The sequence below is a fragment of the Pteronotus mesoamericanus genome, unplaced genomic scaffold (genome assembly GCF_021234165.1).
Source record: "Pteronotus mesoamericanus isolate MK-2021 breed Mesoamerican mustached bat unplaced genomic scaffold, CSHL_Meso_final contig_173, whole genome shotgun sequence".
Classification (NCBI taxonomy): Eukaryota; Metazoa; Chordata; class Mammalia; order Chiroptera; family Mormoopidae; genus Pteronotus; species Pteronotus mesoamericanus.
In genome coordinates this window covers 6,610,071-6,623,724 of record NW_026555072.1, presented here as the reverse complement: position 1 = coordinate 6,623,724, position 13,654 = coordinate 6,610,071, and the positions used below count along the sequence as shown (strand labels likewise).

At 39.9% G+C, this 13,654-nt stretch overlaps 1 pseudogene; it reads right to left on the bottom strand.

The window, feature by feature from the left end:
* Nucleotides 1–335: 335 nt before the first annotated feature.
* LOC129065052 (elongation factor 1-alpha 1-like) lies at nucleotides 336–12,662 on the bottom strand (annotated as a pseudogene).
* Nucleotides 12,663–13,654: the final 992 nt, after the last annotated feature.

Genomic DNA, 13,654 nt, shown 5'->3' with positions numbered 1-13,654 from the left:
ATATGTTCTTATGAAGTTAAAAATAATATTTTCATAAATATAAAATGATAGAAGTAAAAACTGAAGTTCCTCTCTTAGATTGAATTCCCCCAAAACATGCCCTATGATTAGGATTTGGGGACAGGTAGTTTATCTGTAAGGTCAAGGAGCACAATAAGGGAGCACAAAAGAGGGAAAGAAAGTCAATAAAGGATATGTTGATGAGAAGATTTTCAGTGGGTGCAACTGAGGCCCATTCTCCTGTGAACCTCTAGAAAATGTGTAAAAGAGAAGTTGGCAAATGGCCATTTTTATAAGTAAAGTTTTAATGGAATTGAGTCATGCCCTCTTTTTGTTTACATGTTTTCTGTGAGTTGAGTCATTATGACAATATCACCCTCAAAGACTAAATTATTTACTATCTGGCCCTACAAAAAAAAAATTGTCAGTCAATGGTATAAAACATGCCTCAGGGTTGTCCCACCTGAGAGTGAGAAAACTGAAGGATTTATTTACCTCTATTCTTTCCTCATTGGCTGAGAGCTTCCCTGGGGTTGCTAACTCCTCACACCATCTGGCAGACTCTGTAGGTAGACCAAGCTCACTCCTGTATTCATAAGAATTCCTCCTGTAGAGAGTTGCATGTGCTTGCAGAAAACACCTGTAGGTATGTACAGGAACAATGATTGTCAAGGAGATATAAGCAGGACAACAATAGCACCTGCTACAATTCCTATCTGCATACCTATCAATTCCAATCCAATAGGTAACCACTTCAACAACTTGATGTTTTTTCTTTTCAAAAGTTTCTCTCTGTGTACAGAATGTATTTACACATTTGGGTGCACTAGCTTATTTGGGAGTTGATGCCAAGACATGCATGAAATAGCAAGGAGAGTGAGAGAAGGAAGGAGAAAACTCTAATAAAGGTTTATGTTATTGAGCTGGTAACTGCTGTGTGAAGCTGGGGACCCTCTGAGTACCTTACAATTGTCCCCTTGCTGCTGGCTGAAGCTGAGGGTGTTAATTTTCACTTAGTATGGGTCTGTCCTCCAGGAGGACTGAATAAGCTTTTATGGCTTTGGAGAAAACTCTGAGGCAAAAAAGAGCTATAGCAATAAAGCAAGTAAGTATTTGAAGTAAGATATTGACAATACACATGGAACCAGTCCAGCATGGCTGCACTTGAAATCAGGGGTAGACCATGGGATTGTGGCTAGGGAACCAACCTTGTTTAATAAAAGAATAAATCATGTTCACATAGTTAATTACTTGTGTGGCCCTGATAAATGTAGCTGGATGAGAAATAGTCAACGGTAGGATCAATGCATCATAAGATAATTCTGACATAGCAACTTATCCTTTTACCTACTTTTGAATAGACATGAACTTTTAATGATCTTAGCAGACCATTTAATAGAAATAACATGATTACCTTCTTTGTTCAGTTATCTTTTAACCATTTAAATTTCAAATGTTATCATGCTTTCCTCACCTACCACATAAATCTCAGGTCTTAATGTGAAAGAGAATGATTGCCATATTATTCATTCTTCTTCCTGAAATGGTAAACAAGTGCATCTTTGTCATAAGTGACTCTTAGTGAAGCATCTATGTGATCACTTTTTACTACTACAGAGATAAACTGTGCTCAACTTGGGTGATTTTGCCTTCTCTAAAGATAAATTTCAGGAGGATTTTGCATCCATGCCTTATCTCATTCTTGGGTCTTTACGTTTAGAGAGGCCTTGGGTGTCACTCTCTTTGCCCAACACTGTGACGTGGGCTTAGTAGATATTCACTATCAATTACTGAAACTCTAGGTTAATTCTTTCATTAGTACTTCAGAGCATGCACCTGTGACTTGAACAAACACCAGCCTGTGCTTTGTGGGTTTCCTATCCCTGCTTATTCCTAGAAGCTAAGGACACATGGAGGGGGGGGATGAAATTCTCCTATGCAAAGTGGTTAGTGTTTCACAAAACAGCACCACAAAGATGCTAAAAACTTATTTCATATCACTTGATTTGTGATGTGTGGAACTCAGGGAAAAAAATATGATTATATCTATTTTTCCCATCTATCTGTAATAAAAATGAGAGTAAAGGATGCATATAAGGAATAATGTAATAGGGCCTCCATCCAGTTAACACACTTCGAACCTTACACAAAGCCAAAGACAAGAACGTAAGAGCTGGAAATTCAGTGAATGCTGGTTCTAGGAGTGTCTTAAATTAGGCTGGGTTCAAACAAAAGTCCATTTAGACCAGGAGTATGAAGATTTATTATGGGGAATTTTGGACCAGATAAATGAGGGAGAATATCAAAGATTATTAGGCAGACCCTCTTATACATTAAGAGGAGTCCATCCCTGCTCTAGAAATCGGTGAGTACCAGTGGTTAACTACAGTCTTTTGCATAGCAATGACAGTGTGAGTAATGTGGAGGAGAGAAGGAGCTTGGGGAAGGAAGTGGTAGATGCCAAAAGAGGTGTTATAATTAGGCCAAGCTTAAGTAAAGTATTTTTGATAAGAAATTCAAATAGATAAATCCTTGAAGGTGGAAACACCTTATTTTAAAGGAGACTCGGGCTGTGACAAAAAGGAAAATAGTACACTTAGAAACGAATTTTGGCCCAGCTTACTTTAGTTTCAAAGAAGCAGACAAGGGATTTTTTGTTTCTTTCCCAGGAATAAGTCCTAGAAATGTGCCCTAGAATTGTAGTACTCTGTTTATTTCAATGGCATGCTAAATATATTAGAAAAGCCATCTGTACATGGACTGACAACCAATATCAGTGATTGTGGTGTTAGGTGAATGCTTTCTGACAGAAAAACACAAAATAGGGGTGAAAACTGAGAGTTCACGGGTGTAGGCAGTCTTTAAAAAATTAACTTCTAGGAGATTAAGATGGCAGAGGAGTGAATGGGAGTCACGCTGAACTCCTCCTCCCAAAACCAAACTGGAATTGTGACTAAATAGTGAAGTAATCACCTGGAAAACAATGGAACAATAGTGGGAGAGGAGCCTTGGAGCCATGGAAAGACAGTAGATTCTACTCTCACACATCCCAACGAGTGAGAAGTGCCGTGGAGGCTCAAGAGGGTGGGATGGGTGCCCACGGGCACTAGCACCAGAGGGACATTGAAACGGCCAGTTAGCTCCCCCCGAGAAAAACGGGGTCGGAATCAAAAACAGGGACCCCTAAACTACACCAGCTAAATCCAAGAAAATAGAGACAAAATGCAACCCCGAAAAGCTTAGGGATGCTCTGTGACAGAGACAGGTGGCTGAGGATGCAAAGAGACATTTAAAGGGCCAATGCAAAAATTGCAGTGGCAGCCACCCTCTTTGATCTCTGGGTAGAGGCAGCATCAGGGTGGGCTGGTGCCTGGGAAAAGACTGGTGAGGAACACTTTGTGAAGAGAACTGACACGGCAGCTGGTGGAGCCCCAGTGATAACGCACCTCCCACTCTGCAGCTACCATCTCGCTCAGGCATAAGGGAATCAATTAACCTGCCTTATGTGCACTCTGCGCACAGCTTGTGCAAGTGTGAGCTGGGGGGCTGAGTGCAGACTGGCTGGGAGAGCCCTGAGGAGAGACTGGAGATGGAGGCATTAGGGGAAGAACAGGAGGAGGAACTGGGGAGTCCCGACTCCCTCCCCATTCTGTAGTCTCCATTGCGGGCTGGAAAGATGCGCCCCCAAAGAGGCAGAAGAGGGGCGCACATGAACCAGACTGCCTGCGATTGAAAGGCAGTCTGCACAGGGGGTGGATCCTTGGCCGAAGGGGTGAAAGAACTGCCCAGAGACCCCAGAGGACAGACTGGAAATGGAGGCGTTGGGGAAAGAACTGGAGGAGGAACCAGGGAGTCCCGACTCCTTCTCCTTGCTGTAGTCTCCAGTGCGTGGGAAGAAGCCACACCCCCAAAGAGCCAAAAGCCGAAAAGCACACAATAGACACCCCAAAACCACCCAGTGAAGGTGCACACACTTGCGCCAAGTGGCTGGTGAGGGTTGGCGAGAGTGTTTGTGGACCAACGGGGGCTGGCAAGGGCTCACATTGACTGGCAAGGCCTCCCACAGATTGGCACCAATATGGCCTGCAAGGTAGTGCACAGAGTGGCAAGGGCAGGTGTAAATTGACCCCCGCGGCCTGCGATTGTGGAGAAGCTCACAGAATTAGTAGATCCGGGGCCGAAGGGGTCACAGAGCTGCCCAGGGTCCCTGGAGGAGAGACTGGAGACAGCATTAACCCGAGAGTCCTGGAGCTGACTTCCTCCCATCCATAGTCTCCATTTCGCAAGGACAAGCAACACATCCAAAGAGCCAAAAGCGGGGAAAACACACAATAGAAGACACTAAACTGACCAGTGTTGGGGAGCCCGCCGGCCAGGGGGGCCAGATGAGTAAGCGAGGTCGTGAAAAAGCCCCCTGGTCTGGGGCAAGCATGCACGAGCCCAGGCGGACGGGGGAACCTGCCGCACAGGGGAGGCCGCTCAAGGAGCCAGCATGTGAGTGCAGAGTGATCCAAAGAAACAGTCCATCTCTGAGCAAAGGGGTCACAGAGCTGCCCCAAGGAGGAGTCAAAAACAGACAATAGACTTCTGGAGGGCTCAAACAGATGACCCAAGGCCATATAGGGTCAAATACCAATATCATCAGAGGCAGGCCCAGAAAAAAAAGTAAAGGGATAAATAAATAAATAAATAAATAAATAAATAAAAAGACCCACCTACTACCATAGAAGTTTAATCCACAGTCAGGAAATCTAGAGAGCCTAATTGAAGCTGAAGCAAAAATAAATAAAAAATAAGTAAGTTACTTAATAGGCTCTCACAAAAATGGGAAGAAAAATAGTTCCACCAAAATGAGTGGAAAAGGGGACTCCCCACAGAGAGAGCTAAATGAAACAGAGGCCAGGGAACTATCAGATATTGAATTCAAGACAATGGTTCTAAGGAAGCTCAATGAGCTCAGCCAGCTCAAAGACAACTATGACAAGCTGCAGAGAAGCTGTCACGATCTTACAACAAACTATATCAACCTGGAAAAAGACATAGAAACTATCAAGAAGACACAAGAGGGTATGAAGAATACCATTTCTGAATTGAAGGACACAGTAGAAGGAATCCAAAGCAGGCTGGATGAAGCCAAGGATCGAATCAGTGACATGGAGGAAAAGGTAGAAAAAAGCTCCCAGGAAGAACAAGAAATGGAAAAAAAGACACAAAAAGAATGAAGAAGCATTTAGGGAAATGCAGGACAACCTGAAACGCAATAATATCTGTATAATAGGGATACCAGAAGGAGAAAAGGAGCAAGGGCTAGAGAACCTCCTCGAAAAAGTAATGATGGAAAATTTCCCTAATTGGAGGAGGGAAAGGCTCTCATGGATCCAGGAGTCACAGAGGACCTCACTCTAGAGGGACTGAAGGAGGTCCACTCCAAGACACATCATCTATAAAATGACAACTATCAAAGACAAAGAGAGAATCCTAAGGGCAGCAATGGAGAAGCAGAAAGTAACATACAACGGAGCCCCGATACATCTAGGAGCTGACTTCTCAAGAGAAACACTACAAGCCAGAAGGGAATGGCAACAAATATTTCAAGTCATGAAAAGCAAGGGACTACAGCCAAGGCTACTCTACCCGGCAAGGCTCTCCATTAAAATAGAAGGGGAAATACGGAATTTCCCAGACAAGAGAACGCAAAAAGAATATATCTCTACGAAACCAGCACTCCAAGATATGCTAAGGGGACTGGTTTAAGCAGATGAAGGAAAAGAATGAGACAGAGAGGAACACAGGTACAAAGAGAAAAGATGAGTAAGTTTCTATCACTAACATCTCTCAATGTGAATGGACTAAATGCCCCACTCAAAAGACACAGGGTAGCTGAATGGATAAGAAAACATGACCCACACATATGCTGCCTACAAGAGACCCACCTCAGAGCAAGAGACCTACACAGATTGAAAGTAAAGGGATGGAAAAAAATATTCCAAACAAATGGGCATAAGTAAAAGGCCGGGGTTGCCATACTTGTATCTGACAAAGTAGATTTCAAAACAAAGGCCATAAAGAGAGACCCAGAGGAGCACTTTATAATAATTAAAGGAAGAATCTATCAAGAAGATATCAACATTGTCAAGTTATATGCTCCTAATATAGGAGCCCTAAGTTTATAAGGAAATTGTTAGATGACTTCAAAAAAGATATAGACAGCAACACACTGATAGTAGGGGATTTCAACACCACACTGTCAAAAATGGACAGATCCAAACAAAACATTAAAAAACATATTGTGGCGCTGAATGACACACTGAATCAAAGAGACTTAACGGACATATATAGAACCTTGCATCCCAAAGAAGAAAAATACACATTCTTTTCAAATGCTCACGGCAGTTTTTCAAAGATAGACCACATGATAGGACACAAAGCAAACCTCAGCAAATTCAGGAAAATTAAATAACAAATTTTTTCTCAGACCACAAGGGATTGAAACTGAAAATCAACCTCAAAGGGAAACTTCAAAAACTTGCAAACTCATGGAGACTGAACAGTAGGCTATTAAACAATGAATGGGTCAATAATGACATAAGAGAAGAAATCAAAAAATTTCTGGATACGAATGAAAATGAACGGACAGCAGTCCAAAACCTATGGGACACAGCAAGGCAGTCCTGAGAGGGAATTTCATAGCAATACAGGCTTACCTAAAAAAGACAGAAACATTTAAAATAAAAGACCTGACACTACAACTTCAAGAACTGGAGAAACAACAACAAATAAATCCCAGAGCAAGTAGAAGGAAGGAAATAGTCAAGATTAGAGCAGAACTGAATGACTAAGAGATGAAAAGAACAATTCAAAGGATCAACCAATCCAGAAGCTGGTTCTCTGAAAAGATAAATAAAATTGACAAGCCTTTAAGCAGACTCATCAAGAAAAAAAGGGAGAGGATCCAAATTTATTTTTTTATTTTTTTCCCCAAGTATACTTATAATTCAGAAAAAAATAACATTCTAATAAAGTGTCAGTAACAAAGTAAGAGGTCACACCATTCTATGTAGTTCTCAGCAAGGCAAATATTTCATACCTCTGGCTACTGAGACATGGAGAAGGAGTTCAAAAGTTGAGATGGTGCAAATCATATGAAATTTGAGTTATGTTATGTTCTTCCTCACTTCCTCACTGTCTCCTCTCACCCAGACATTCAATCATACTTTCAATTTCACTCAGGCTAGAAGTTATACATATAGGCTAGAAGTTATATATATAATATATATTATATATTATGATTATATATTATATATTATATATAGGCTATATCTATGTATATTTTATATATATATATATATATATATATGCCATAACTTCAGGCTAGAAGTTCTATATATATGTATATAAGAAGTTATATATGTATGTATACGTATATACACATATATACACATATATGTATTTACATATGAACAAAAGTGGGTTCATTTATATCATATATACAAATACATATTCACTGCATTACATTAATGGAAATTATGAAAGCATTGTAAAGTTATGTACTTGATTTTTAAGAACTTAAAAGCAGGTGGAATAAAAGATTAGAAAGTTGAAGAAAATATTGTGAAGATCTTTACTTTTGTAAAAATAATTAATGGCTGTACACTGAAATATTGTTGGTAGAAGTGTTTAAGGGAAGATAGAAAATAAGAACACATAAAAGTCTGTGGACTTTTTATGGTTCACTTTCGAGGATCCAAATTTATAATATCAGAAATGAAGGAGGAGAAATAACAACTGAAACCACAGAAATACAAAGGATTGACAGAGACTACTATGAACAATTGCATGCCAAGAAATTTGAAAATATTCATGAAATGGACAAATTTATAGAAAAGTGTAATCTTCCAACACTGAAGGAGGAAGAAACAGAAAGCTTGAACAGACCAGTAACAGCTGGGGAAATTTAAGCAGTAATCAAGAAAATACCAGCACACAAAAGCCCAGGGCTGGACGGTTGCACAGGAGAATTTTACACAACATTTAAGGAAGAGCTAACCCCTGTCCTTCTCAGACGATTCCAACAAATCCAATAGTTGGGAAGACTCCCAGACTCTTTCTATGAGGCCAGCATCACCCTGATCCCAAAATCAGATAAAGACCCTACAAAAAAAGAAAATTGCAGACCAATTTGCTGATGAACATGAATACTAAAATCCTCATAAAAATATTGGAAAACCGCATCTAGCAATACATTAAAAATGTTATCCACCATGATCAAGTGGGATTCATCCCAGGCATGCAGGGATGGGTCAATATACTCAAGTGAATAAATGTGATACATCACATAAATAAATGAAAAGACATAAACCACACGATCATCGATAGATGCAGAAAAAGCATTTAGTAATGTAAAGCACCCATTTATGATCAAAACACTCAGCAAAATGGGAATAAATGGGGCATTTCTCATCATAATAAAGGCCATATATGAAAAATCTATAGCCAACATCATACTCAACTGGCAAAAACTAAAAGCTTTCCCACTAAGATCGGAAACACAACAAGGATGTCCACTCTCACTGCTTCTTTTCAATATCGTATTGGAAGTCCTAGCCACAGCGGTCAGACAAGAAAAAGAGATAAAAGGCATTCCAATAGGAAAGGAGGAAGTAAAGATATCATTGTTTGCAGATCACATGCTGGTGTACATAGAGACCCCTGTAGACTCTACCAAACAACTCCTCAACCTAATAAGTGAATTTGGAAAAACAGCAGGATACAAAGTCAACATTCAGAAATCAAAGGCATTTTTGTACACCAGCAATGCAATAGAAGAAGAAGAAATCTGAAAAAAATACCATTCGATATAGCAAGAAGAAAAATAAAGTACCTAGGCATAAATTTAACCAAAGTGGTAAAAGACCTGTATGCAGAAAACCATACAACATTGAAAAAAGAAATGAAGGAAGACACAAATAAATGGAAGCATATACCGTGCTCATGGATTGGAAGAGTTAATATCATCAAAATGTCCATACTACCCAGAGCAATTTACAGATTCAAAGCAATCCCTATTAAGATACCAATGACGTATTTCACAGAAATAGAACAGACACTTCAAAAATTTATATGGAACCATAAACGACTCTGAATAGCCGCAGCAATTTTCAGAAAGAAACACAAAGTAGGAGGGATCACAATACTGGACATCAAACTCTACTACAAAGCCACTATACTCAAAACAATCTGGTACTGGCAGAAGAACAGACCCTTCGACCAGTGGAACAGAATAGAAAGCCCAGAAATAAGTCCAGGTCTCTATGGGCATCTAATATTTGACAAAGGGGAAGAACCATAAAATGGAGCAATAATAGCCTCTTCAACAAGTGGTGTTGGGAGAGATGGACGGCTACATGCAAAAAATTGAAATTGGATCATCAGCTGACACCATACACAAAAATAAACTCAAGATGGATAAAAGACTTAAATATAAGTCACAACCCCATAAAAGTCCTAGAGGAGAACATTGGCACAAAACTCTCAGATATCACACGCAGCAATTTTTTCACTGATATGTCTCCTAAAGCAAGGGACATAAAAGAAGGAATAAACAAGTGGAACCTCATCAAAATAAGAAGCTTCTGCATGGCTAAAGAAAACATCAGTAAAATGAAAGGGGAGCGAACTGTATGGGAAAATATATTTGCTATGGATACATCAGATAGACGTTTGATCTCCAAGATATATAAAGAACTCCCTCGACTCCCCTCCAAGAAGACAAATGATCCAATCAATGGGCATCGGACCTAGGCAGACGCTTTTCCAAGGAAGAGATAAAGAGGGCCCAGAGACATTTGAAAGGATGCTTGGCATCACTAACCTTCAAAGAAATGCAAATTTAAACCACAATGAGATACCACCTCACACCGGTCAGAATGGCCATCATAAACAGATCAACACAACAGGTGCTAGTGAGGCTGTGGTGAAAAGGGAACACTAGTACACTGTTGGTGGGAATGCAGACTGGCGCAGCCATTGTGGAAAGCAGTGTGGAATGTCCTCAAAAAGCTGAAAATGGAACTTCCTTTTGATCCAGTGATTCCCCTGCTGGGACTATACCCTAAGAATCCCAAAATGCCAATTTAAAACAACCTATGCACCCCAATGTTCATAGCAGCACAATTTACAATAACCAAGTGTTGGAAGCAATGTAAATGCCCGTCAGTTGATGATTGGATCAAAAAGTCATGGTACATATACACAATGGAATACTACACAGCAGAAAAAAAAAGAACTACTAAACTTCATAACAACATGGATGAAACTAGAGAGCATTATGATAAGTGAAATAATTGAAGGAGCGAAAGACAAATACCATATGATCTCACCTATAAGTAGAACCTAACCAACAATACAAAGATGCAAGGAAAATAAGACCAGCAACACTGAAAGGAAAAGAAACTAACCGAAAGAGACAAGAAGAGGGGGTGGGGGACAAGGAAGGGAAGGGGAAAGTCAAGGAACATATAGCAAGGACTCATGGACAAAACCAAAGGGGAAGAGTTGAGGGAGAGAGGGAGGGGGCAAGAAAAGTGGAGGGGGGACGGCAGAGACAAATGTATTTGAAAAATTAAATAAATATTTTTTTTAAAAAAAAGAAGAATTTGAAAAAAATATACTAGAACTTGGCTTTTATAAACTAGCTTACATAGTTACTTTACTTATCTTTCCTAACCTACTTAGTGTTGCACCAGAGCCCCCCCACCCAGAGCTTTTACAATGTAAACAGATTCCCCTTAGAACAGAGTGAAAAAGTTCCCATCCAGGAAAAAAAAAAGTCCCTAACAGAATTATTCAATTCTAAATCATCAGCAGATATAACACCGGAAATAGGTTATGGTCTACTCTTTAGTCATTTAACTTAAGCAATATAAGAGAAAGTTAGTGTTGGCCAGAAGAACACACAGGTTTCTCATTAAACTTTGTTTTAATGGGTCTCAAAATTCTATGACAGATTTTGGTCAAGTTGTTTCCATTAAAAAGTACTGATTTTAAAAACTAATAACTTAAAAACTGCCACACACAAAAAACCAAATGGTCCAGAAAACATTCTCCATTTCTTCTGAAGGTTTTATGATGCATTGTAATCATTAACCAGTCCTTTACTATTAAACTTAAGTGGCCAATTGAGACAAACAGTTCTGAGACCGTTCTTCCACCACTGATTAAGATTGGGGTGGGAGGTTCTGGGGATAATATTAATTTAGCCTTCTGAGCTTCCTGGGCAGACTGTGACTTTTCCAGTCCCAGCTGCCTTCTTGTCCACTGCTTTGATGACACCAGCAGCAACTGTCTGTCTCATGTCATGAATGGCAAAGCAGCCCAGAGGAGGATAGACAGAGAAGCTCTCAACACACGCAGGATTGCCAAGAACCATATCAATGATAGCAGCATCACCAGATTTCAAAAACTTTGGGCCATCTTCCAGCTTTTTCCCAGAACAGTGATCAGTATTCTCCTTCAGCCTCAGCAGATTTGCAAGCAATATGAGCTGGGTGACAATCCAGAACAGGTGCTTAACCAGCACTTATTTGGACAGGATGGTTGAGGATAATCACCTGAGCTGTGAAGCCAGTTGCTTCCATTGGTGGGTCATTTTTACTGTCACCAGCCACATTGCCATGACAATCTTTGACAGACACATTCTTGACATTGAAGCCCACATTGTCCCCAGGAACAGCTTTGCTCAAAGCTTCATGGTGCATTTCAACAGACTTGATTTCAGTTGTAACATTGACTGGAGCAAAGGTGACTACAATGCCATGTTTGAAACCACCAGTCTCCACTCAGTCCACAGGGACAGTACCACCAATTTTGTAGACATCCTGGAGGGGCAGACACAGGGGCTTGTCAGTTGGACAAGCTGGTGGCAGGATGCAATCTGGAGCTTCAGGCAGTGTGGCTCCACTGGCACTGCCATCTTTATGGGTGACTTTCCATCCCTTGAACCAAGGCATGTTAGCATTTGGTTCCAGCATGTTGTCACCATTCCAACCAGTAATTGGCACAAATGCTACTGTGTCAGGGTTGTAGCCAATTTTCTTAGTGTAGGTGCTGACTTTTTTTAACAATTTCCTCATATCTCTTCTGGCTGTAGGGAGGCAGTGGAATCCATTGGTGTTCCACTGGTGTTAACAGTGGTGATTGTTAACACCAACAATCATCTGTTTCACACCCAGTGTGTAAGCCAGGAGGGCATACTCACAGGTCTGCCCAGTCTTGGAGAAACCTGCTTCAAACTCACCAATACCAGCAGCAACAATCAAGACAGCACAATCAGCTTGAGATGTGCCTGTGATCATGTTTTTGATAAAGTCTCTGTGTCCTGGGGTATCAATGATGGTCACCTAATACTTGCTGGTTTCAAATTTCCAAAGGGAGATATCAATGGTGATACTACACTCATGCTCACATTCAGCTTTCAGTTTATCCAAGATCCAGGCATACTTGAAGTAGCACTTCCCCATCTCAGTGGCCTCCTTCTCAAATATTTTGATGATTCTTTTGTTGATCCCACCATATTTGTAGATAAGATAGCCAGTAGTCGTAGACTTGACAAAATCTACATGTCCAATGACGACAATGTTAATGTGAGTCTTTTTCTTTCCCATTTTGGCTTTGATTTAGTGGTGGTTTTCTTGACACCTGTGTTCTGGTGGCAAACCCATTGTGAAAAAGCAAAATAGTGAAATTTATTAATAAATTTTATTAAGTCTCAAAAAAGAAAATATAAAATACTAAAAATAAGAATGCAAGAGATAGCATAAATCAATAAAACACAAAACTAAAACAATAGATAACATTAATAAGAACCAAAAGCTGGTTCTTTGAGATTAAAAATGATGTGATAAACCTCTAGTCAGACTAATCAGAAAAAAAAGAAAGAAGACAAAAAATACCAACATCAGAAGAAAGATCACATAACCACAGATCCTATAGATATTAAAGGCAAAGTACCTTAGTTATCTATTACTGCATAGTAATTACCATGAAACATGGTGGCTTGAACTAGCAAATATTTATTATCTCAGTTTCTAAGAATCAGGAATAAAATTTCTTCAAAAGTCTTTAATCTCTAAAGAACTCTATCTTTAGTGTTCTTCCCAGTACTTCCCACTGCTCAGTTCCAAAGCCACTCTACTCCTATTATTTAGGTTTTTGCTATGGTAGCACTCCATTCTCAGTATCAAATTTGTAGTAGTTTTCCATTGCTGTGTAACAAATTGCCCTCAAGTTAAATGCTTAATCATATTATCTTAAAATTTTTGTAGTTCTGAAATTTGGAAGTGTTTTATCTGGGTATTTCTAGATCCAGGTTACTTCTGAGGTTGCAGCCAAGATGTCAGTCAGCACTAGAGTCATCTGGAGGCCAGAGGATTTGCATCCAAGGTGACTAACCCACATGGCTGTTGATAGGAGGCTACAATTCCTTGCCTTGAAGATTGTTTTGGGGGATAACTTGAGTGTCACTGCAACATGACAACTGACTTCCATTCATTAGGCAATATGAAACGTAGATCAAGGAAGATATCACAATGTCTAATATCCTAATCTTGGACATCACACTATTTTAATTCTGCCATATTTTATTCATGAGAAACAA